This window comes from Manis javanica, chromosome 3 (assembly GCF_040802235.1).
Source record: "Manis javanica isolate MJ-LG chromosome 3, MJ_LKY, whole genome shotgun sequence".
NCBI classification, from domain to species: Eukaryota; Metazoa; Chordata; class Mammalia; order Pholidota; family Manidae; genus Manis; species Manis javanica.
In genome coordinates, this window is record NC_133158.1 from 9,230,985 (window position 1) to 9,254,896 (window position 23,912).

The following is a 23,912-nucleotide window of genomic DNA, read 5'->3' on the forward strand; positions in this document are numbered from 1 at the left end:
AAATGAACATTTGAGATCAACTGAAACTCAAACTCAGAGCCCCCAGGCTAGCAGGGAAGCCCTGCCTCTTTCTATCATGAGCGTGCAGCCATGCCAAGCGGAAGAGGGACTATTTCTCTGGACTCAGGTGGATCCTGCAGTTCTGCTGCAGGAGTTCTTTGATCTTTGGTAGCCAGAGAGTCCAGTGCACCGGTTCTTGACTAGGTCTTTAGGGGGATCTAGGAAATTGGGGAGGGAAGGGATTCTCCAATGTCCCAGTAATTGGGAAGGGGCAATGGGGAGACATTCTAAATGTTGCTGAACATTCTGCAGTGCATCCCCTCACAACGAAGAAGTGTCCCACCCAGAATGCAAAGAGATGCCCCTTGGGAAACACAGACTTCAGTTGGAAGAAAGTCACCTCTGCGATAAAGCAAAATGAGTTCGTTGCCTTGGGTCCCTCATTTTCTCATTTTGCAAGCCCTGGGCTGCTGGCAGATAGTGACTGAAGGAATCATCTAGCGGTTTAAATAAATCACTTACTGATTCAACAAATATGTATTACGTTCCTCCTATGTACAGGTCAGTTAATACTACACACATATCAAATCACAATCTCCTCTTAGGAAGCTTAAAATGCCAGCTTCTCCATAAAGCCCTTCCTAATGTCTTCAGCTACAAATAATCTGTAGGTAAAGAGAAACAATAGCCTTTTACTTCAGGCTATGGATACTGGAGCCAAACATTCTTGGGTTCTAATCCAGGTTCCGCCACTTACTAGGCTTGCAACCTTGGGCTGGTTGCTTAATTTCACTGTGTCTTGGTTTCCTCATTGGAAAATGGGGATAATAATACTGCCTACCTCATAAAGTAGTTTTGAGCACATTAAATGGAGTTACTGCTATAAAGTCATTAGTACAGCACATGGTGCACAGTAAGTGCTCAGAAAGTGAGATATATATATGTATGTATGTATATATATATCTCACTTTTGATATATACATGTATGTACATATATGTATACACACATGTATCTCAAAAGTATAAATATATCATATATTAGATATATAATTTTTAGAAGTGTTTTATATATGTATAATTTTCACTGAAATCATTATTGAGATAATTGTAGAGTCACGTGAGTGTAACAATGTGCATAATAATGCATAGAAATAATACAGAGAGATCCCGAGTACACTTTATCTAGTTTCCCCTGGTGGTAACACTGCAAAACCATAGTCTAATAGTACAACTAGGATACTGACACTGACACATTGACACGATACACCATCTTATTCAGAGTTCTCCCAAATCCCAGTTTTACTTATACTCATTTCAGAAAGAGAGAGAATGTGTGTGTATTAAATTCCATTTTATAATCTGCTCATGTATCCATCATCTGTCAAGATAGTGAACAGTTCTATCACTACAAGGATCCCCCATGTTGTGCTTTTATTATCACAAGCACCTTTCTCTGCCACCTCCATCTCTAAACTCCAGCAATCATTAATCTAATATTTTGTCATTTCAAAATGTTACATAAATGAAATCATAAACTACATAATTTACTGGGATTTTTTTAACTCAACATAATTCTATCAAGAATCACCCCAAGTTGTTGATTATACAAATAGTTCATCCTTTTGATTGCTGAATAGAATTCCGTTGGTACCACCATTTATTCAACCACTCATCTGTTGAAAACATCTGGGCTATTTCCACATTTTGGCTATTATGAATAAAGCTGCTATGAACATTTATGTACAAGTTTTTATGTGAACATGAATTTTCATTTCACAGAGATAAATGCTCCAAAGTGTAATTGCTGGGTCATATGGTAGTTACATGTTTAATTTTATAAGAAACTGCCAGCCTGTTTCCCAGAGTGACTGTATCATTTTACATTCCCATTAACAATGTACGAGTGATGAGTTTCCTGTGTCTTCACCAATATTTGCTGTTGCCATTATTTTTTATTTTAGCCATTCTAACAAATGTGTAGTGTTATCTCATTATGATTTTAATTTCCATTTCTGTGATGATAATGCTGTGCAACACCTTTTACTGTGCTTATTTGACATTTGTACATCTTCTTTGATGAAATGTCTGTATGTAACTGTCCATTTTCTAACTGGATTATTTGTTTTTTTCCTATTGAGTTTTAGAAGTTCTTTATATATTTTAGATACTAGTCCTTTGTAAAATATATGGCTTTAAAATATTTTCTTCCAGCCTACAGATTGTCTTTTTGTTCTCTTCACAGGCTCTTTCACAGAGAAAAACAAAATTTGTGTGTCAAGTCTAAGACCTCTTTGCCTAGTCTTAGATCCCAACAATTTTGTTTATTTTTGTAGAAGTTTTATAATTTTACATTTAAGTCTCTATCCATTTTAATTAATTTTTATGTGAGATCTGAGGTTCAGATTAATGTTCTTTTTTTTTTTTTTGCCAATGGATATTGAAAACTCTACTACCACTTGTTGAAAGGCCAGGCTTCCTTCAGTGAACTGCTTTTCCACCTTTGTCAAAAATCATTTGAGCATATCTATAAGGGTCTACTTCTGGTCCTCAACTCTGTTCCATTGTGTCCTCTGCCAGTACCACACTGGCTTGATCACTATACCTATATATTTAGCTTTACTATTGGGTAGAGTGATTCCTCCCACTTTATTATTCTATGCTATGACTGCTTTGACTATTATATTTGCCATACATATAAACTTTAGAATAAGCTTGCTGGAATTTTGTCATGATTTGTATTAAACTTATAGATTAACTTGGGGAGAACTAACATCTTTACTGTGTTAAGACTTTTAAGTCTTTCCATTTATTTAAGTCTTGATTTCTTTTATCAATAATTTGTAATATTCAGCATATAAATCTTATAATATTTTGTTAAGTTTATATCTAAGTATTTCATTTTCTTTGGAACTATTGTAAATGGTATTATGTTTTAAATTTTGGTTTCTGCATGTTCATTATTAGCATATAGTAATACAATTGATTTTTTCAGTGTATTCTGTGTCCTTGCTGAACTCCTTATTTCTGGGAGACTTTGTTGTGTAGATTCCTAGGGATTTTCTAGGTAGAGAATCCTGCCATTTGCAAATAGAGATAATTTTATTTCATCCCTTTCCAAGCTGCCTGTTTTCTTTTCTTGCCATACTGCAATGACTAGAATTTACAGTACTATGTTGATAAAGGTGGTAAAAGCAAACATGCTTGCCTCATTCTCAATCTTAGGGATTCTCTTTATAAAGTTAAGGTAATTCACCTCTATTCTGAAGTTGCCAACACTTTTTATTATGAATGGATGCTGGATTTTTTCAAATGCTTTCTTTTTTGTGGGGGGAGCGGTCAATTCATTTAATTCTTTTTTCTTATTTAGCTTGCTAATTTGGTGGATTACATTGATTCATTATAAAGTACTGAACCATCCTTGAATACCTGGACTAAATCACATTTGTTCATACTATATAATTGATTTTATACATTGTTGGATTCAATTTGCTAGTATTTTTGAATATTTCTACATAAAGTTCACAAGAAATACTGGGCTATAATTGTTTTTCTTTGTTTTTTGGGGGGGTGTCTTTGTCTTAGTATCATGATAATATTAACCTCATCAAATGAGTTGGGAAGTATTTCTGCCTCTCATATTTTCTAGGGCAGATTGTATAAAACTGGTGTTAATTCTTCCTTAAATATTTGGTAGACTTCCCTAGTGAAACCATGGGGGCTTGGAGAGTTTGTTTGGGAGAGATTTTTAGGTACTAACTAAATTTCTTTAATGTCCAATAGGACTATTCAGACTGTCCATTTCATCTTGGCTGAGTTTTAGGTAACTTACGGTTTCAAATAATTAGTTCATTTCTTCTTAGTAGCTGAATATATGAAATGAAATTGTTCATAGCATATCCTTATTATCTTTTAATAATTGTAAGATTTGCATTAATATTCTCTATTTCATTCTGATATTGCTAATTTGTTACTGTCAGAATTTCAAGTCATTTATCAATTTCATTTTTTAGAATACTTTCTTGTTTCATTTGTTTTATTTTTTTTCTATTTTAAATTTCATTTATTCATTCTTTTACCTCTCTTATTTCCTTCTGTTTGTATGTTTTTGGTTTATTTTTCTTTCCCTTTTCCACTTGCTTAAGGAAGGAATATAAGTTACTGCTTTGAGGGCTTTCCTCATTTTTAATATAAGCATTTAGTGGTATAAATTTCCTTCACAGCACTGCTTTGAAGGAGCCTAGATATTTTGATATATTGTGCCTTCATTTTCATTCAGTTTTATATATTTTTAAATTTAAGACTTCCTCTTTGACCTGTAGATAATGTAGAAACATGTTCCTTAATTTTCCATGTTTAGACCTTTTTCTGTTGTCTTTGCGTAATGGGTTTCTAGTTATATTATGCTGTAATAAGAGAACATATTCTGTATGATTTAATTTTAAAAACTTTGTTAATGGTTTTTTGGTGACCCAAGATATGGTCTATTTTGGTAAATATTGCGTAAGTACTTGAAAAAATGTGTATTCTGTTGTTATTAAATACAGCATCCTATATATGTCAATTGGCTTATTGTGAGATTCAGAGTTCTATATTCTACAGCATCCTCTCTGGCCAATTATTTTTGGTGAGGCTTTGATAAATCCCTGTTGCTAGTGGTATCAGGCTTGTCTGATGTTGCTTGTACTTCCATTTGAGAGAGGGCACTGAAGTCTCTATAAATGCCAATTTCCCTATTTCTCCTTCAGCTCTATTAATTTTCGGTTCACGTTAGTTAAAGTCATGTTAGTTTAAGACTTTATCATCTGGTATGCATATATTTAGGATCAATAAGTCTTCTGGATGGGGTGCTTATATCATTAAATAATATTTTTATCTCTAGATATTTCTTTGTTCTTAAGTCTGTGTCATCACATATTAATATAGTCATTCCTGCTTTTTAAAAAATTACTATTTATATAGTATATCTTTTTCCATTCTTTTATTTTCAACTTAATTATTAACTTTGAAGCAAATTCATTCTAAGCATATAGTTGGATTTTATTCTTTTATCCACTCTGCCAATCTCTGTTTTTTGATGGGTGATTTCTCTGATTTACATTTAGGATTACTTATTGGTATACTTGCACTTTAGTCTACCATCTTATTACTTGTTTTTTACTTCAGTATTCTGACCCTCATTTCTCTGTTTCTCTTTTCTTGACTTCCTGTGAATTACTTGTACATTTTTAAGGATTCCATCTTGATTTACAGTGGTTTTGGATGCACTTTTTTGTATAGTTCTCATGGTGGTTGCTCTGGTTATTACAATTTCATATGTAACTTGCTGCGGTCTACTATTACCAGTATTTTACTGTGCTGAGTGAAGCATGGAAACTTTATTTCCATTTCAGTCCCTTTCTCTTATCCACTTTTAAATATCTTTGATATGAGTACCTGATGCTATTGTAATTTTTGTTTCAATCATCAAGTATGGTTTATATAACTCATAAGGAAAAGTTACAATTAAATCTATTATTTTAGCAGGAAATCACCCTGTTAAATTATTCATGTGGGTCTTGGCTACTTTTATGGGCTGTGGTTCCAGTGGCACTGTAATTCTCACAGTCTTTCAGATGTTATTTTGGTCTGCCTGATTTATCTGGTGTCACTGGAACTCCTCCCACTGGTCCCTTTATACATTCCATTGCCTGAGGGGATAGGAGAGATTTCTCCAGACTGAGCCTCAGTTGTTTCTCAGTGGGGAGGGATGCAGTGGGAACCTCCTGCTGGTGTCACCAGCTGTCTTGCTGTCTCTGGGCAAGAGAGGAACATTACAGGATTTGTGACAAAGAGGCTTCCTGGAATGGGCCACCTACTGTGGTTGCATATCCTTTCCTGGTTTCTCCCTTTGTTTCAATGTCTTTGGGCATCTGAGGTCTGTAGAGAAAAAGTATCTTCTTGGATTTGTCCATTTGCTGTTGCTGGGTTTCTCTTGCTATTCGGCCTGCCAGCCTCAGTATTTCTTGTTAGAAAGGATAGAGTCTCAGGCCCAATGGGGAAAGACAGCACCGGCTCTGGCCAATTATTTTTGGTGAGGCTTTGATAAATCCCCCCTGCTGGGGCTGTCAAGCTTGTCTGATGTTGCAGAGAGACTCCTCAAACAAGGAAAGAATCACCCTTCTTGGGCTTCATCACTGGGCTGGGAGTTGGAAAATACCTGGTTTAGGTGGCTTTACCTTTTGCCAGGGAGACACTAAACAACCTGCTACTATGCTGTTCTTATCTCAAACCAACTCACCTTCTGACCTCTTCTCAGAGTTCTCTTTTGGTTGTCTCTTGCTTTATTTCCAGAGTACATCATTGTGTTTAGAGGGAGAAGCAGGAAAAAATGGGGCCTGAGCTATCTTTACTGGGCCAGAAGTATCTGTCTATATTTCTCAATGTATATTTCCATTCAAGTTCCTTATGACACTTAACCCTTTTTGACCTTATACTTATTTGTGTACATCCACAAATGCTAAGATTTGAAACTTCTTGAGAAGTTCTCTGTATATTTCACAGGGCCGTGAACATAGTAGGTTCTCCCTAAATAGCTCTCACGGATGAATGACTGATTGAATGAATATTTATGTAGACTTTCTGTAGAGCTGTACAATGGAGCAAGACCAACCTATTAAGAAGGTGGTTGTTGGCAGAATGTAAGCATGACATATAAATGCCCACGCCTGTAAATGTGCACAGGAGTAACAGTGAGAAGCTTGCTCAATGTGATTTACTAAAGGTTGGCTCAGAACACACGCTCATTTCATCATGAGCTGCATCGGGTCATCATACTCATTTTCCCACTTCCAGCAGATCAGAAAATGTGGTATTGCTGGGACAGACCTCCTCACCCTCATTTCCTACATTACTCCCTTCCAGCCTATACCTTTTCACACACACACACACACACACAAGTACTAAATTTTCCAAAGAAGGTAAGAAGTTCAAAAGGGGAACATGTTAAATTTTCTTTCTAGAAATGAAACCACCACATCTACCATAAAAATTGAGTCTGAAACACCAATGTTCAATAACAAATGGTGCAGAATGATATTGCTGGGAGACTCTATGTTTTCAGAGCTCATAGAAACATCACCAAAGATTGCGTGGAAGTGCAGGAGGGCCCCAGGCAGAGAATGTTAAGGCCAGGCCCTGCTCAGCCTCAGAAGTAGGAGTGACAGAGTAACAAGCAGGAAGAGACTGAGCAACTGAGTTCTCCTGCTGCACAGAAAAGGACTGGAAGTGAAGACTTTAGGATGGAAAAGGCTGGATACCTGCCCTCTCATACTATTAGAATCATGCAGTTTTTATCAAATGGTGTGAGCTCTTGGTCTTTTAAGGTCCCTAGCCACATGGCCTCATATCTGCTGCACATACTTATTTCCATTTGGGTTTTTGTTTTTTGACAAACATAAGTTTTAATTTTTAATGGAATCAGACCTACTACTCTTTCCTTTCACGATCTTTTCTTTTTTGCCCTTATGAGGTCCCCTTTTAGTCTGGTTTTCTAAAAGTTGATTTTATACATTTATTGTTTTATAATCCAGCTGGAATTAATTTTAAGGTATGATATAAGGAAAACTATAATTCTTCCAAATTGAATACATCCTTGATAAGTAAAAGCAAGGTTTCCCACAGTAGAAAACAGCCTAGACACATGCTGTTCAATTTTCTGAGGCAGGAATGGAATGAATGAGGCACTTATCTCAAATACCTCAAAACCTCATCCTATTTCATTTGGGACTTAAGACAACATTGTTGCCTTATTTCTTAGGGCCTCTTTTCTTTTCTGTAGAGTAAGGATACAAATATCATCCACTGTAGCCCCAAGAATAAGGCAATTTCTTAAGCTCATCTAGTCTTCTGAGCACTTTTGTGTAGAACATTTTCCATTACTGGTTACAATGCATATACAGGTTCCTCCTGAAGAATGTGACCAGTAGAAACAGAACTTCAGAAAACATGAAATGAGGTATCAAGGGCTTCCTTCTTTTAGGGATGAACAAGAGGAAAAATAAATCTTGGTATTTAGAACATATTAGATGTCATATCTCAGACTCCAAAGTTCACTTCAAACTTTATCTTTTAATTTAAAATGAAGCAATGGTTCAGTGTGGTATTTCTGAGTTGTGAGATGTCAAGTGGTAAAAGTTGGATGGAGCAGGGGGAGTTTATGCCCTTATTCTATTTAATAAATGGCCTTGGGAATTCTGGAACTAAAATAGTTCCATTATAAGTTGGTTATTAACATAGTGAAGAACCAGGGGAGAACTGTCCAACTTGTGCCATATTCCCACAGGTGGGTCCACAAAATACAGTATTATTTTCAGAATAAACAGTTTGCCTACCTGCATTCATATCTCAAAGTATACTGATTGCTCTCTGGGGCCTGGACCTGAAGGGAATTCACAATGAAGGATGGTCCCTGTCCTCCCAGCAGCCACCCAAAATGGGTACATGCACTTGGAGCTATCAAGGAACACACTGTCTAATTTCTAGGTTACGTTATACTAGATTGGGAGGCTGGATTCCCTCAGAATGTTCCTGAATGAAAGTTGTCAACATTTTTCTTTTAGCCACAAAACTGTATCATCACATAAAAAATATATAGAAGCCAAACATATAATATAGAATAAAAGACAAAAGCATATATTTTCTGGTCAAATGGGTGTAGTGTTCCTAGAGCCCTGCCCTCCTCTAAATCAGACACACAAACACATACATACATACGTGCATACACACACTTCCTGGAGTTTCACAGAGCAGTTTCAGAACCACTATATTTGATGAATTGTTGGATAGAAAGAAGGAGGGACAGATAGAAAGTGATAAAGCGAGCATAGTAACATAATAATGGCAGAATCCAGGTGGTGGGGATATAGGGAGATCACAGTAAAATTCTTTCAGCTTTTCTGTATGTTTCAGTTTATTTTTTAATAATATAATGTTGTGGGAGAAACCTGCCTTTGCTTCCGGTATTTTGAAGTTTTGTTATTAGTGGTGTAAACATTTATTCTTCTTATATGTCCCTGATAAATTGAGCCCTTTATCATTAGGAAATGCTGCTCTTTATCTTTGGCAAACTTCCTTGTCTTTAAATCTACTTTGATTAATGTAGCCACACTGGCTTCTAAAAATTAACATTTGCATAACATACACTTTCATTCCTTTTACTTTCAACTCTGTGCCTTCATATTTAAATTGCATATGTTGTAGTCAGCATTAGTTACGTCTTTTTCAAAAAATACTCATACTGACAATCTGACTTTTAATTGGGGTAAAAAGTCCATTAAAATTTAATGTAATGATGGGGTTGGATTTTAATTCTACCATCTGGATATTCATTTAAAATTTGTGCCAAGTATTTTCCACCTATTCATCCTTGCCTTACTTCTTTCTAGCAAAATGAATATTTTTTCAATTTCTATCTTATTGCCACTGTTAGCTTTTTAATTATATCTATTTTTAGTGTGTGTGTGTGTTTGCTCTAGGACTAACATTATGCATCTTTATCTTATCAGAGTCTACCTAAAATTAATATAATACCATTTCATGTAAAAATAAAATAATCTTGCAACAGTATAATTCCATTTACTACTATTCTGTCCATTGTACTCTTGCTGTCATGCGATTTATAAACCCCAGAGTACAATGTTGTTATTATTGCTTTAAACAATAAGTTGGCTTCCCTTTAATAAATTAAGAAGAGTTACAACAGGGTTTTTAAAACACAAATATTATGCCACTTACTTCTTATTTCTAATATTCTTTATTCATTCCTATTTAAGATCCAAATTTCCCCTTGGTATCACTTTCCTAAATTTAGCTTGAAGAACTCCATTTAACACTTCTTGTAGTTCAAATTGGCTAGTAGTACATTTTCTTAGATTTTGTTTATCTGGAAACAGATAATTTCATGTTCGTTACTGAAATAATTCTATATTCACTGGATATAGAAATCTAGGTTGACTTTTTTTTCTTTCTCCATGCTATTCCATTGTCTTCTGGCTTGAATGGTTTCTGTTTAGAAACTTGGGCTAATTCTTCCTGTTGTTTCTGTATAATATGTCACCCCCGCCCCCACCCCCAGCCCTGCTTCTGAAATCTTTTCCTTTACTTTTATGTTTTAGCAGTTTGCCGATGGAATGCTTAGGTGTGGTTTCCTTTGTATTTTACCCTGCTTTTATTTGCCAAAGACCTTAAAACTTGTAGGTTAAGTTTTTCCAGCAAAGTTAGGGGAATTCAGGCTATTATTGCCTTAAATATTGCTTTTTCTTCCTTATTCTCTCTTCCCTCTTTTCTGTGACTCCAGTTATACAAATATTAGACTGCTTGCTTTTGTCCCACAGTCTCTGAAACATTTCTATTCATCTGTCTTAGGTTTACTGACTCTTTCTCTGGTTCCTAATCTGCCATACAGGCCATTCAGTGAATTCTTCATTTCATAAGTTGTTATTTGCATTTATAGAATATCTATTTTGTTCCTTTTTATATTTTAAATTTATTTCTCTGAGATTTCCCATATTTTCATTCATCTTATGTCTCTACTTTATATTCTTTAAATTCTTGAACATGTTCTTCATAGCTCTTTCAAAACTTTATCTTCTAATATGTAGGTTAATTCAGGGTCTGTTTCATTTTGATTGCTTTTTTCTTGTTAATAGGTTTCCCTCTTCACCTGTTCAGTAGTTTTTCATTGTGTGCTAGACATTGAATGGTACATTTAGGGAATCTGCATTGCATTGTCTTCCTTAAAGGGTGGCGATTTTTGTTTGGGCAGGCAATTATATTACTAAGAGATCCTCTTTATCCTTGCACTGTTAGGGCTGGTTTATTTTGATTCTGTCCTTAGCCCTAAAACATAGCCTTACTCTTAAACATGTTTCTCACTCCTAAGGCTGGTCTTTCTGGGCTCTCAGTTGAATGTCCAGGTGCTCAGTTAAGTCTCTCCTCTCAGGCTACATCAGAATCCAAACATCTCCCAGCTCTGGTATCTTTGTTTGGCTCTGGACCCACAGGAGCCACCTTCTGTTAGGCCTCAAGAACTTATGCCATCTTATGTACAGTCAGTACCTCAGACAAGGAACTACCATGGAACCTCCATGCACACTTCAAGGTACCCTTTCCCATGCATCTATTTCTACAATACCCTGTGCTGCTAATCCTAGCCACCATGAAGCCTCCAACAAGAAACCCTGCCTCCTCAGCTCACTGAAACCACCAACGATCCCTGGATCCACCTGCCTTCCTTTCTGACCCAGTGAATGCACCTCAAGGCATCTAACCAAGGTGAACACAAGGCTTACCTCAAGTGTTTACCTCCTCTCAAGGATCAGAGTCCTATACTGCCTGCTAGCCAATTCCTGAAAATAGTTGCCACATACATTTTATCCAGCTTTATAGTTCTTCATGAAAGTAGGTCAAGACACTTTACTGTGGCTGGCAGCAGAAGTCCCTAATTTTCTAAAACCACTGCCCTGGAAGACAAAAATGCAAAATGCTTTAATATGTCTCTTCACTACCATCACCAACACCTGAAATTACAAGCAATCTTATTTCTCTGACCACCCACTACCATATATTGCACATGAATAATGGAAAATACTTATCAAATGAATTATCCAAGCTTCCTGTTCTTACTTTTCCTCCTATGTTCTTGAGTAGCTTGACTGACAGACAATGTCTGCCCCAGGAACAGAGGAGACCAGATGAAGAGAGACCAGAAGCTCAAGTTATTTCATAATTTTTCTTTTCAAAAGCTTTGAAGATCAATTGGGTTGGAGAACAGTTTTACAGTGATGTTTGGAGATTACATGAAAATTTCCATTGGTCTAACCTACCAACTTCCAGCATCATCACCAGAACTAGTCCTTCCCCAGAGGTAATTATATGTTGGGGTACCTTATACCTAAGCAGTAGTTTACACTTGTTTAACAATAAATCACACATGTGTCTATGATAGAATCTGACCTCACCTTGTCAAAGAGCTTATCAAGACCACCAGCACTTAGTAATGACACTGGCTTCCAAATGCCTCCAGTTTGGAATACACTTTCTTTGTACCATTTTTAGCTTCTACCCATTTGAATAAATGTAAACAAGCAGCTAACTGAACTGTCAGTAAGAAGTCGCAAATAAGTTAAGATTAAGCAGTATTCCATTTCAGAAGTAGGGGAGGGTATATTCTTAAGTATGCTCAAGGATTCATTTATTTTTCTTTTTTTACTTAGTCGATTTTTATCTTAAAGGCAAAATCCAATACCCAGCTAGGATTTAAATACAGATCAACAATCTAAACATACTGCAACAAAGTATGCCATTCTTCAAAGATCACCTCAGAAAAGAGAAGGTAGCCCACAACTGAAATACATTAAGAGAAGCAAATGTGAACAGCAGTTGAGGATGGGGAGCAGGGGGAGAGGGAGTAGATCCATTAGATGCTCCCTTCCAGTTTGCTGAGATGTTTCCAAATGGTTTGTTTATCTATGTGACCAAAGAGGTATAGTTTATTTTCTTAGATTTATCAATCCCTCTGTGTATTAGTAGATCATAACTTCACCTCAAGTTTATTTTTACCATGTATATTTGCCAATACCTCAGTCTTACAGAATTTCAGCGACCACTTTCCAAAGCAAGGAAACAAAGGTTGACACTTTGTGTCAGCAGAAACCATGAGAGAACAGCAACCTTGAAAAATGGATGATGGATGGATGGGTGGATGGATGGATGGATGGATGGATGGATGGAAGGATGGATGGATGGATGGATGGATGGATGGATGGATGGATGGATGAATGGATGAATGGATGGATGGACGGATGGACAGATGGATAAGACAACTACTAGATTCATTCTGTCTTTATTTGTTCAACATATTTTTGTTGAGTATTATCAGGCTTGGGTATGGAGGTGAACAAGTTAGAAGCAGTAGCATTACGGAGCTTGCATAAATGAGGGACTCCAGATAGGCAAACATATCTAATGTGTCACCTGTTGAAGTAACTGAAATGAGTTATCCAACAAATTAACATGGCTGCTACCTGCAGTTATAGCCAAGCCAGGTAAGATGATAAAAGGCCCACAACTTCTCTCCCCCAACTTTGGAGAACAAAAAGCTTTTGATCATGACCATTCCCTATAAATCCCTATCTATACTCTCCAAATGCAAGAAGGAACCAGGAAATATCACTACCACAAATCTCCCATCAAGAACCCATTAATGACATCCAAACAGATGGAAACCGTCTTATGCTTGTTTTTGCCTTTTTTTTTAGTTGTTTAGAAAAGACCTAAATCAGATACAAATTCACTATATTTCCCTTCAAAAACACTTATCATAAAAGCTACTAATGTACACTTTTTGGCACAGAAAGTTACATTTGCTAAATTTTTTGTCTTGTTTTAAACACAATTCTATTTTCATCTGGCAAGTGCATATTATCATGGATGCCAATCTATTTGGCAATAAAACTAAGAGAAAAGAAACATTTACCACAGAATCATAGGTATATTACATAATATATCACCATTCAATGGAATGCAAAATTAGCAATACAGCCCTGCAGCTTGACTGGCTATGTAACTGACAGATTTTCCTGTAAGTAATTTTCAAAAATACCATCAAAATCTGGAGTTTAACAATTTCTCAGCCCTTATCCTTCCCTTCCCACTGCAAGTTGCTCACATGGAATCACTTATCCACAAGAAACACCAGGGTTGGGGAAAGGAGCTAAATAAGATTATGACCCTAATTGCAGAAGATTTACAGTTTCCAAGTGTCCCTGATTCTAACCAAATAGTGACCACAGCTTGTGCATAATGGCTATCTGTAATGGAGACAAACTACCCTTTCTTTTTAAGAACAAGATTAACCATTTGTGTCCTTTGCTCTTGCCTTAAACTCTTCCTGTCTCAGACATAGCGGTAACACAATAAATACCATCTTGTTTTCTGTCTTTATGACTTCTGTATTTGTAGGTAACATGAAAACCTGTTTTTAGTAGTAAAAAATAAATGATTTTCAAATTTTCATCCAAAATATACAATACAGCTATCATCAGCCAATGATAATGACAATGATCAGATACTAACTTGTTTCAGGAACTGTGTTGGGCTCTTTTCATTCATTATCTCATTTAATCCTCACAATTCCCATATGATTTAGGTTAATTCCTGCAGCCCCTTTAAGCACTTTGATATTGAAATCCACCCTAGAATTTCAAGCATGGGCAAAAGTTGGCAATATAGCAACAGGCAAAGGTATGAGTCTGTCCAGTTGGACATAACTTCTGGAATTCAATCTAACCTCTCTTTTCACAGTCTAGATTAGATTTAATATTATAAAATTTCACAGAAAACACAGAAACCTTGTAACAGGCCTATTTACAAATCCTTCCCCATTCAAGTTGTCATTTGATTGTAAACCCCACAAGACGTTATTATTTTTTTTATTAAAATAAACTTACGCATCTTAAGGAAATTAAAAGAAAAAAAGGGGCTTTATCTTTACCCTACTACTCATAATGTCTAATGTTCTTCATTCATACCTAAGGAGCCAAATTTCTATCTATTATTTCTTCTCACCCTGAAAAACTTCCTTTAGCATTTCTTGTAATAAAAATTGTTCTGATGGCAATAAATTTTCTGTTTATCTGAATGATACTTTATTTTGCCTCCATTCTTAAAGTATAGTTTCATTGGATATGGAACTCTGAGTTTATAATTTCTTTTTCTTTCAGCACATTAAGGATATTGCTGCACTGTCTTTTAGCTTTTATAGTTTCTGAAGATAGGTGGGCAGTGTTTCAAAATGTAGTTCCCTTGTATACACTATGTTGTTTTACTCTGATGGATTTCAAGAATTCTCATCAGATTCATCTTAGATTCTCATCAGATTCATCATGATAAGACTAAGCATTTCAATTATGTAAGTGTATCTCTTCTACTAAATTTGGGAAGTTTGGGGCCATTATTTCTTCAAGAATTTTTATGCCCCTTTTTCTATGTCCCTTTCTTCTAGGACATCAGTTACCTGTATGTTAAGATTTGTGCTATTATCCCACACACCCTGAGACTCTAGTTGGGGTTTTTTAATCTTTTTTTTCCCCTCTTCTCTTCATAGAGAAAATTTATATTGATCTATCTTCAAATTAACTGACGGCTTGTGTTTGCCATCAGTGTACATGTCTCAAGGGTCAGTCGATGATTTTTTTGGGTAACCTTATATTTGTGGTTTTCCCTCTCTGGCTCTCTCCTTTCACAATCCAGAAGATGCTTATAAAGCCCCTTGAGAAATCCTATTTGGATTTTGAATGTGATAATATAGTTTCCACTAGGGAACATGGTATTTTTTCCTGATTTATTTAGGTTTCCTTTTAAGCTGTTTGGTAAAGCTCAACATTTTTTATATACTTCTGTATAGTGCATTTTAGTTTATTTATGAATCCTACAGTTTTGTCATTCTTATAAATGTATAAGGACTCTGCTGATATTTAAATGGAATCTTACTTACAGATACTTATTGAACTCTACTTTAATGGTTTTCAGTTTTAATGGTATATCTCTTCTCAATACCTGTGGTTAGACTTTGCTTTTTTAGCTGAAATGGAGAGTCCCTTTGTACTTTAATAAACTAGTTTAAGAGAATCAGCATCACAAAATGCTTTCCCATTTACCTTTGTCCTTTTCAACATTTAGTTGAGTTTGGAACAGATAATTATATCTTTTCAAAAATAATACTAGTTTATCTGTTCTTTCCAATATTTATACATCATGGTTAATCTTATTATTCTATTCCTTTGGTTAGGATCATGAATATAATGGCTAGTACAATGTTGAAATAGTTACGTATTAGCAAGCACACTCATCTCATGAGCGGCAGTAAGGGGAATATTCCCAATGTTAACATTAAATGCTGTAACTTGCTACAGGTTTCCAAAAGGTATATTGTAATATACTATGTAAGTTCATTCTGTTAACTTATTAAATGAATATTGTTCATTGGTTTGTTTAATAAAGAAGAATCTATATTTATTAATTCATTTCTTTTATTTTCTGCAGACTGAATTTGTTACTCTCTTTTTATAATGAAATCTTTAGGTGCTATTAATTTTCTGCTAAATACAGCTTTGGCCATTTAAAACGTGGATACATAGAGTTCTCATTTTTCTAACACTTTATTATACTAGATTTGATTTCCTATTTGAACCTTGAGTTCTTTAGGGGAAAGTTTTGTTTTTCCTGTTGGTATTATGGCTTTCCAAGTTCTTTAACTTTGCATTTAAACTTTTGTTATTAATTTTTAGTTTTATTTCACTGTAGACAGAGCATGTAGCCTGTAAGCATTTTATGTTCTGTAATTTAATATGGTTTTCTTTGCAGTGTATAATCAATTTTTTCTAAATGCTTCATGGCTCCTTAAAGTGTGCCTTTTATTTCTAGAGAACAAAATTCAATAAATATTTATTAAATAAACTTTATTAGATTATTAAAATACTCTTTGTACTCTGTGTTTATCTGTCCCATAGAAGATCAATAGAAGTGTATTAAAGTCTCATACAATTGTATTTCAATCAATTTTTTCCTTATACTTCTAAGAGCCTTTATTTCATATATTTTGAGGTTGTTAATCATATCAATGAAAATTCATGACTGTCTTATTGTCATTGTGAAGTCCAACTAATTGAAAGTAACCTTCCTGATCATGTTGAATATTGTTATGGTCTTTTAATCTATTTTGTCTAAATATTGCCAAGATTATTTTTGTTTTATTTTGCTCTTGCCTGATAAATCTTGTCCAGCCATTGTTTTTTTCTAATCATAATAAGCCACTTTGTTTTAGGTGTATCTCTTCTCAGGAACCCATGGTTATTAGCTTTTTAGCTGAAATGGGGAGTCCTTTTGTGCTGTAATAAACCAGTTCAATATTGTTTTATAATGAGAATCAGCATCACAAATGCTTTCCCATGCACATCTGTTCTTTTTAGCATGGAAGATACATGGGAAATGTCATTCCTATTTTACACATAAGAAAAATCAAAACCAAATAGGCTAAATATATTTTCCAAGGTCATTCAGGTAATAAGTGGCAGTAATAAGACTTAACCAAAGGATGCTAATACTAAAACCCTGGCTTTTTACGAATTTATAATACTTGTGCTGAACAGCAATATTCAGAAGGACTGATTAGCTGAACAATCTACCTTTTTTTGCATTAGGAGAGCTTCTACTATATATTTGTGTTGACATACAGGATATGTTTGGCTATACTTCTATGTTACTTTATATTTATACTTCATGTGGTTTATGTTTCACTGTTAATTTCTCGGCCTTGTAACTCAGTAATTTAGAACAGTCTGTACATTCTTTTCTCTCTCTATTGATTTGAAGGTCACATACCCTACTTTTACTTCTGATAAGGTGATCCACTAAATAATGATATTAATATTTATTGGATGAATAAGTAAACTTTAAAGCTTTCAAATACTTGAAATTGCTTAGGCTACCCATAGAAAAATGAAGATTTATTAGTTTATTTCTGGGCTCTGTAAAAATGATGTTGGGTATTGTTATTACTTATTTTTAAGCATTTAAATATTAAGTACTTAATATTGTTAAAGCATTAGTTTATATTACATATTTAATTTTCAAAAGTATAGTTTTACATTTGTATTCAGTGTTATAATCAAAGTTATAATTGTTTAACTATCACTTGATGTTTATTTGATTTCATCATTAATGTCAGTGTCTTAATACCATTTATTTCCCCATTATGGAATTCTAAAATTTGATTTCTTTCTCAGTTACCCAGACCACTGCTTCCTAAATCTTAGTGTATGACAGAAAGTCCTACAAAGAATATTAATACACAGATCGCTGCATTCCGTCCTCAGAGATTTTGCTTTAGGAGATCCAGGGTAAACCTGAGAATCTGTTCTATTTTTCCAAATAACACTGATATTATTGGCCTTTGAACTTCACTTTGAGAAACACTGACCTGGGCTTCACCCTAAAGCCATTTCCCTAGTACAGAGGGTTATGTTTGCTTTTCTCCTGCATATTTGAGAAACGCTTTCTGTTACTTTTACAAGTGAGAGACAACTTGACTGTATTGACGTTTCTTGGATACACTCCCACGAAGTGTTTCAAGCAAATTTTCATAAATTTTATAGCAACAGTGCCTATCATATAGTGTAACAGAGAGAAAAAAAATGCCAGTGTGATCATCGCTCCTTCCTAAGGTCAACTGTTTTCTTTGCCAGTGTACTTGAAGGACTTTTTTCTTTATTCTTGTAATTATAAAAAAAAAATTGCCAAGTTGCAATAGTATGGAACCCTTTTCCTTAATGTCGCCCGGAGTGTGGAAAGCTCTTTTGATTTGCACGCTGAAGCCTTTTGTTTTTGTTTTTAACTCAGAAGAGCTTATATTAATTTTTTATTACTACTTGTGCTCCAATTGTTTCTGCCTCAAGAATATTGGTAATTCTTAGATTTGGTCTAATATTTAAGTCTAGGATCTTTGTTGTCTATATTTTTAATCTTCTCTATTTCATTAGTTTTTTAACAATCCTTTCTTCATGTTAACAAACCTTATACGTTTTTCTTCTTTTTTAAAAAAGCGCTGATTTATTTTCAGCTTCTAATGCAGATTTTCATTCTGTTTTGGCTGTCTGGTATCTTTAGCAGTAGTTTTCCTGATTAACCTGTCTCCTTTTCCAAACCATCCTACTTTCTTTTAGTCTAAGCTTATTCTTTCATTTCTCTTTCCACTTCCTGAGGTTATTGAGTATGCCAAACTTCTAAAAAATTCTTTCATATTTCTGTGGCAAATCATCCTGTCAGTCAACTGTTACTCTGAGTCTTTAAGATAGTGTTCCTTTTTCCTTACCCATGGTGTGTTTTTCTAAAAAATTTTTAGTTTATCATGAAAAAGCCAATGTTTGCCTAGAAAGAGATGATGATTACCTTTACTTATGTGCCCTATGAATCTCCTATAATTGGATCATAAGCTGGTTTATAGAACTTATATCCCAATTCCTGGCCCCTAGCAGGTTTCCCATTAGTAGAGCTCTTTGGGTTGGTGTAGTATCTTTTGGCACCACTGCCTGGATCTATGTCCAATAAAAATATGAAAAATAACAATCTCCAGCCAACACTCTTAATTTCACCTTGCCCTGAAAACTTTCTGTGGAGGAGATAAAGGGCCAAAGCACAATATGGTTTAATGAATGGCATAAATCCTTTCATAATTAATGGATAAACCCATTCATAATTAATAGCTGTGGTTCTTTAACTAAGACAGATTTTTACAAATATAGTTCCAAAAATTACGGTTTCATGTAGCAGGCAAAATAATTACACCCTCCACAAAACATGTTAATCCCTAGTATCTGTGAATACATTAGGTTACATGTCTCTACCCTAATCCCCAGAATCTGTGAATATATCAGGTTACATGCCAAAGGAGAATTAAATGAACAGATGGAATTATGTTGCTGATCATCTGAGCTTAAAATAGGAAGTTTATCTGCTGTTACTCAAGGGGACCCGGTGTAATCATAGGGTCCTTAACTATGAAGAGAGGTAGAAGAGTCAGGGTCAGAGTGACACAAAGTGAGGAATAAAAGGTTTGACTGGCGTTGAACATGGAAGAGGGCCACAGCCAAGGAATGAGGGCTACTCATGGCAGCTGGAAAAGGCAAGGAAGTGGATCTTCCCCTCGGGACTCCAGAAAGAAATTCAGCCTGACCGACACCTTGATTTTATTCCAGTGAAATTTATTTCAGACTTCTGACCTCCAGAACTTTAAAAGAATAAATCTGAGCTGTATTGAGCCATATGTTTATGGTAACCTATTAGAGCAGCCATAGGAAACTAATGCCTTACCATCTCTTTGGCCAAGCAGTATGTGCACGCTCTACCTGAATGTAGAAGTACAGTCTGCATGACAATAGCGTGTTTCAAAAAAAGCCCTCATATCACGCACGATTTCTTGCTTGCTTTTGTAATTAGTCTCTGCATGTTTCTGGACCAGGGGAAAGAGAACTGTCAGAGGATTAAATGTCTTTCTTTTTCTACCCACAGCACAAAGGAACCATCATTCGAAATTGTTCATTCTAGTTCCGCCACACTTCTAGTTAGTAGAATCGTCATAGAAATTTAGAATAGGTGGACTGTAAGAACCAGTTTGGGGTGGTAGAAACACACGTGACATACATGTTACACAGGTGTAGCATGTATGTATTGTGTATGTCATGTTGTATATGTGTTGTATATATTATACATGTGTCACAATACACATGTTACATGTACCTCATATATGTTATGTACTACATGTGTGATATATGTTGCATATATGTGTTGCTGGCATATATTGTATATATTTTATATATATGTATCTTCTTGGGGTTATTTATATAGCAAATTGGAAGCAGTTGTATTAGTGGTTGCTATGCAGGCATCTATTTGATTTCATGTATTCTTTAATCCTTTCCTTGGTGAAGTGCTGATTCTCTTAACTTACTCTTCTGTGTGAATGCAAACTCAAGAAATTGTAACTTCATATAAAGTGGGCATTATTTTTCTGACTATAAGAATTATTTTTCCTTTAAACAGGTAGAACTATGGCCTATCATAATTTTGTGCAGCATTCCTTTTCCTTGGAGAAGGAATAAAATATCACATTTTTAAATGTTTCTCTCTATCTGCATAGGAGGCTAGTAGGAGCAAGATTTCCATATGTTCTGATTTGCCCGAGTATTTCTCCACTCACTCATCTCTGGGAATCACCGTGTGTACCCAAGATTTAACTCAAGAGGCTAAAGTCATGGGTAAATATTAAGAGAGAATTGACAAAAGCAAATTAAGTTCTAAAGAATGTACTGAGCTTTCCTAAAAAAAACACATTACTTCGGAGTTAACACAGCACTGCTTTTTGCCTTGCCAGTACTGAAGACCTCATGGCAGCCAATACTCTTCAAATGATCTTGCCCTACAAACTTTCTGCAAAGCAGATAAAGGGCCAAAGCACAGTTTAATGAATAGCATAAATTCATTCATCTCTATGCACTAGGTCTTAGGCCATCATGCTTTACAGGGGTCCTACTATAAGAATTATCTTATGCTTGCAAACTGAACACAGATTTTCCAGATGTATAATCCCTTACCTGGACCAGCACTGAACGGGGAGAAGGGTTCTCTACTATTAGCCTGCAATAGGGTTCAACATTTCCACCATTACAACCATCAAACAATATAAAGACTTAAGTCAAAACATAGATAGGTTGCCCTAGGAGTAGAGCCATTAGTGTTTGTCAGATCAGTATGATTACTTGATGGCATTGCTTAGTAGAGATGCAAAGTATATTAAGTAACTTGAGCAGGTTAATTTGGGAATAACCAGAAGGCAAATTTGAGAACCATAGGACATGTGCAGGGACACTAAGATGTTGCACTTCCTCTGGGCATGATCCTGCCCTGGTAGAACTAACTGGTGTGCTCTTCAGAATAAAGATATTCACTTGATAGTGTTAATCAATGTGAACCCCACATGAAAGAAAATGAAAAGCATCATAATTCTTTAAAAACAAACATATTTTCATTTTTATGAGACCCTCTGAAACAAGTGGTTAGAGGCATGGATTCTGAAATCAAACTGTGAAGGTTCAAAACCTTCCCCCTCATAGGAATGCTACGAAACTTCTTTATGCCTCATTTCCTGCATCTGTAAACTGGGGATAACACTCTTACCTCACTTGTTAGTTTGAGAGCATCAGGTATGGTAACATATGTAAAGCTCCTCCTAGCACAGAAAAGTTGAATGTAAGTGCTATTGCTAATGGGGAAAGACTGCAAAGCTCTGGGTAATAACAACAACTCTGGAACAAGACTGCCCTGGCTGCCATTTAATAGCTGTGTGTTTTTAAACAACTTAATTAACTTCTCTGTGCCTCAATTTGCTCATCTGCAAAATAAGAATAAAGGTATCAGGGCTATTTTGAAGATTAAGTCAGTTAATGTTTGTCAAGTGCTTAGAAAAGTGTTTGGTACATAATATGTTTGATAAATTACTCAACTCTCCTCAGTTTCAAAAGTGTGATCATAGAAAACCAGGTGCTCTGTAGTGGTATTTTTGGGGTTCATGTGATGAAGTGAAGATGAGGAAAGTATGGCACAGCGCCATGCTGTATTCAGAGTAACTCCATTTCACATATTGAGATTTTTGGAAAAACTTTCTCTGAGACAAGGGTCTGGTTGTTTTAAAAGGAAAAAGGGTTGGAGGGCAAGAGGGACAGAGAGAAGGGGGCCAGGAAGCAGGCAGAAAATGAAAGAAGGAAACACACCCTGGTTCTTAAACCAACATGCCCTCATATAAAATCTCTATATTTGCCTGTTTTTTTACAAAATATTGAATGTTTTTATAAACATTATCTAGAAGATTTATCCAGATGATTTTTAAGTTTCCTTATAGATAGAAAATTCTGTTTATCTCTTAAAAAGTGAATTCAGTAAATTCAAATTTTAAAGATGCAACTTCCCAAACTTCTGTAGAGTACACAAAATTCTCAATAATTCTAATTTAACATGTAAATCATAAATATTCACCACAGTCAAATAAATAATAAATCACCCCTGAGTTCAATGCTTGCCATGCAAAATTGCCTATTTCCTAGAACATTCAGAAATCTGTTTCTAAATTGCTTTTTATTATTTTGCTCTTGTGATGGTTGCTCTTCAAAGCAATTTGGAAAATGTGCAATCTTCAGCATTAAGGGGAAAGAGGAGAAGTGAAGAAAGCAAAATATGATGCTATTAACAGAAGGAAAAAGAGTCCATGGCTCAGAGGACTGGGGTCTGGAAGACATTTTTTAAATGTCACCAGATAAAATTTATGATATGAAATGTAATGTTCCTTAGTCATTCTGAGTATTGCTATCTACATGAATAATAAATCAAAAGGCTCTTTACCCATTTATGGCTGAACATTATGACCTTAGACAGATTGCCAATGTGATTTACTCCACTGACATCAATGAAACTGAAACCTAGTGAAAATACCACTGGATTGGCCCCACATCCTGGAAAATCAATGAAGCTTGGGAGAATAAACATATTGAGGGGAGAGCATAAAAAATGAAAATATTTATGGTACTATTACATCAGTGAACTCATTAGGATTTCTTTTAGATAACTACTCCCCATCTGGCTTTGCTTACATAGAAAACCCAACTACATTCAAGCTTAACAGAATTGTCTTGTTCATAATTTGATGGAGAGACATTATTAGTATTTGTCCCCAAATTGGACTAAGTTATTAATATCTTACCTTTAAAAATGCACACAGTGTGATTCCATTTACAAAATTTTAACTATGCAACTAGAATTTAAAACATGTTTCTATATGAGAATTTTAAATATGTGATATTGTATAAAATTTAAAAATGTGATTAGAAGAATGTACATTGATGATAACAATTATGAAGAAATGCAAAATGATTATCTTAAAGGACAGGATAGTGGTCAGTAAGAGGTTAAGATGACGGTGATTTTCAAGGGACTCTTGGGGCCCTGGAAACACTCTATGTATTGATCTGGGTAAACTATGACACAGGTGATCATTTATAATTATTCATTAAACTGCACATACATGTCTTATGCATTTTTCTTGCAGTAATTATATTTCACAATTTTACTTAAGAAGGGTATTCTATTCTAAGGCGCTTTTCCAGTCTGTTATATTCTGTCTGTCATACTTACACTGAAAAAGTATTCATTGTTTATCTGAAATTCAAATTTAACTGGGCATCCTTAATTTTATCTAGTAACTTTATCCCAATCAGAACAGCATAGTTAGATTACAAATACTGAGAAAATAAAATAAAACAAACCACAGA

General features: G+C 35.1%; 1 protein-coding gene across 18 annotated transcripts in view; it reads right to left on the reverse strand.

The window, feature by feature from the left end:
* FHIT (fragile histidine triad diadenosine triphosphatase) overlaps positions 1 to 23,912 on the reverse strand; it is a 1,286,968-nt gene that overhangs the window by 788,122 nt on the left and 474,934 nt on the right. The gene's annotated exons all lie outside the window — the stretch shown is intronic.